The sequence below is a fragment of the Chaetura pelagica genome, unplaced genomic scaffold (assembly GCF_000747805.2).
Source record: "Chaetura pelagica isolate M959 unplaced genomic scaffold, ChaPel_1.0 scaffold264, whole genome shotgun sequence".
In the NCBI taxonomy this organism is placed as follows: Eukaryota; Metazoa; Chordata; class Aves; order Apodiformes; family Apodidae; genus Chaetura; species Chaetura pelagica.
Window position 1 is genome coordinate 98390 of NW_009953064.1, and position 3668 is coordinate 102057.

Sequence of the window (3668 nt, forward strand, 5' to 3'; positions counted from 1 at the left end):
ATCAACAGGCATGTGTTGGAAGGAGAATTAAAACCATGGTGATGTTTTCTCTTGTGTTTGGCAGAGCTTCCTGTAAACTCTTTTCAAGTTGTTGGTTTTGAGGAGGGTTGCTTTGGGTCCCAAAGTTGTGTATTCTGAGGAGGTTTAATAATATATGCCCCCAGACTAAAACATTTTCTTGACTACAGCTTATTTTCCAGCACCCGCATTTACAGCATTTTGGATGTGAATACCATCAGTGTTTAAAAACAAAGTAACTGATGGTTTTAGCTTGGAATGAGAATTTAGAGTCTTTTGTGGAAAGGATGCACATTCCATGAAGGGGGGAAATAAGCCAAACAAATTTAAAAAAGGTCTGTATTTCCAGTTGTCTGCCAACTGTTAAAGCTGAGGCTTCACTTGGCACAACTGTTCTGTTCCATTGAAAGGTGTTACTGGGATTTCAGCTGTTTGTTGACTGGCATCACAGTTAAGAAGTATAACTGGACAGGAGTCTTGCAGATTCACTCTTTCCCTCCCTTTCTCAGATACTAAGCCCTTTCTTAGACACAGAGAGGGGGGGAAAAACCAGGTTGTCCGACTGCAAAAGCCAGGGGTCTTTTGCCAGGAGTGTCAGTGTGGGTTTGTGTTCACTGAGGTCACTCTGCAGATCTGAGACTCCCTGTCCTTAAGAAAAAGATACTTTTGTTTTCTTCTTGATGGTGTTCTGCAACTTTATTCTTGTAAGGTAGTATCACTTATATTTAGGGCTGTTTTAATTTTTATACTCAAACTGGTTTGAGTCTGTTTAAAAACAATAATATGAAAAAAATAAAAGGCTAGTCCAGAAGACAGTTATGGTAAAGTTAAACCAGAAGGGGGGGAAAGCAGCTAAAAAGTGGATTTTTCAGTAGTAACTATAATTAAAGATTCATATAGCTACCATCTCTGGCTGTAACTGTGTCCCCTCCCCTCCATTTTTAGAGGGACTACCAGATAATGTCTTCCAGTTGAGTTTAAAACTGACATAGTTCAAAATGTTACCATTTAGATGGGAGGAAGCTGAGGCTGGTGAAAAGCTGACCCCAGCAGAGGAAACATTCATGCTAGATAGTTTATCTGTTAATAATTTGAAACCCTCCTTTTGGCCTTTTTTTTTTTATGAGATACTTTCCCATTGTAGGTGTTTGAAAGAGAGCAAAGCAACAATCCACCAAAGTTTGCAAATGTTTGAAAAGTGTCTTTTTTTTTAAAACATCATTGATGTTGATGAGCTATAGAATTTCACTTGGTTCTGGGAAATTTGGAACAGAATACTTAAAAGCAGTGTCTTCTAATATTTTAAGAATTTAAAACAAAGAAAAAACTACCTGAAATTGTATTGCAAGGATGAACAGCACAACAAGCCCAAACTGGAACTGGTTTTCTTTCTTTGCCTGCATGTCTCTGTTAATGGTGGGTTTCTCATAAATAAATGATCTATTCTAAGCTGCTTTTTGAGAAAGTTACAAGTGCCCAGTTGCAAATCATTCAATTTTCCTCTTGCTGCCTCAACCATTGTCCCAGAAGCCTTCCTTCAATGTAGAGCTGTTTCTGTTTAATCCTCCCCTTTGTTCAAGCTGTTTTCTGCTTAATCCTTATCTTTGTTCAGGTTGTTTTCTGTCTTATTGGTGTTTTCATACTGGTGCCACTTGGCCTTTCCAGTCATGATAAGCATGGAAGAAGTAAACTCCTATTTTTCAAAACAAATGAGGAGAACGAGTTTATTTTTTAAATCTATTCAGCCTTGTTTTACCAGCAGTTTCTGAAGCCTGGTGTCTGTTTTTAACTTGCTGAGAAACTGATCCGTGCTGTGCCATGGACCTCTTTTTCCCAGATCACATCTCCCAGCCACTGCTGCCTGTTCCCAGGTGTGTCTGAGCAGAGGCACCACCTGCTCCTCTGATCTGTTGCCACTTTGGTGTGATGGATTGTAGAATTTCAGAGCAGGTTGGTTGGCTTCTCCTATGTAAGAAATAATCCTGCATGCATTACAAATTCTGACCCTGGCTAAGGGCTGGATTTCTCTCAGATCAAGCCTTGTTCCACTCCAGTGCAGCAGTGCTGGCTTTGGAGCTGCTTTTAGGGCCAGGTCTTGATGTTAATACTTGGTGAAAAAAGAAATACATGCAGCCATACAGGTAAACACTAAGGAGCTGAGAAGATTGGAGCTGGAAATTAAAGATGTATCTCCCAATAGAATTAATCTTCATTAAAATAAAACTGAATCTGTTGCTGTTGTTGCTTTGGGGCCTTGTTCTGTGCTTGCTCTGGCACTAAATAGCACACACTTGGTCACAAGGCATTTTGTTTAGAAGACACAGTGAAGACACTAACTCAGCAGGATCAGGCTCAGGACACCTCAACACTCAGTGAGCTGCTCCAATAGCTCACTGCCCATGAGAGAGTGCCAGTTTTGGCACTTAGGAAGTCTCTATAATGTAATTCCAGATGTTAAAAGTGGTAGAGGAAGCATCAAGGGGGAGCAATGAGCCTTGTGCAACTTAGCTGCACATGAAGCCATGTCCCAGCTATGGGACTGCTCCACTGAACACCAGCTTCATTCCCTTTTCCTTTACAAGCTGGTTTGTGGTTTCTCTCTTTCCTTTTTCAAGTCACTTGTGTGTCTCTTATACATAAAGTCTATGAAATCTCAGTTATCAGTTCAGTTATAATGAGAGTTACAAATTATAATCTCAGTTATAAATTCAATAAGGGTGTTTGCATTTTACTCTTAAGTCTCATACACTTCCTTGCCATCAATAACAAATCTGCTGTGATTATACTGAAAATCAGTACAAAAACTACAGAAATCCAGATTTTCAAAGGTTTAAAAAGAACAAAAGGGTATTTTGGGGCTTGTGTGTATATATATATGGGGGGTGTTAAAGTATTTGGGGTTTGTTCTCAGTGGATTTAGTTCTCAGTGCATCAATAACCTCTTGCAAAAGAGTATGTTTTTTTAAAACAGACTGGAAAAAGAAACTAAAAAGTTGATTGTTAGCTAAACCCCAACCTTAACTGCAGCAAACACAAACTGTAACCTATACCAGAAGGCCAGCCCAGCAGCCTCATCTGATGTGAGGCTTCAGGTCTCAAAAGATGTTCAGATTCAAGCACAGCACGCTATTCCTCACCAGGCACCTCTTTGCCCTGCCCTTTCAGAATTTTCATGTTTGAGGGTGAAATCTGGCCACTGCTGAGTGAATTTTTGTTGCAGCAGCACCCTAGTTTCCTTTGCTTTGAAGCAGGTGAAATCAGCTTTGAGTGATTTAATCATGTTGGTGAAGCAAGAGTCTGTACCCTGGTAATCTGAGCTGGTTTAATGGTGCTGCTCAAAGGGGCGAGATCACCTCCTGCCTTCAGTGAGCTCTAGCGGTTTATTCGTCCCCTTGGAGAACAAGTTCAGCTCATCCAACTGACAGGAAAACAAAACAAAACAAATGCCAAAAAGGCCGCAGTTTGACAGGCTTGGTCCCTTCCCTGAGAGGCAGAGCTGGTGTGGGGAGGCTGGGAGAGGGAACGGAACGACTTGTTGCAACGACAGCGTGTTCTAAAACGCTCTTAGGGAGGAAACCTCTGCTTTCTGCGCTACTCACGTTGGCTGACCCTCGGGAATGAGCCGGCGCTCTGCAGCCCGCCAGCCTGCG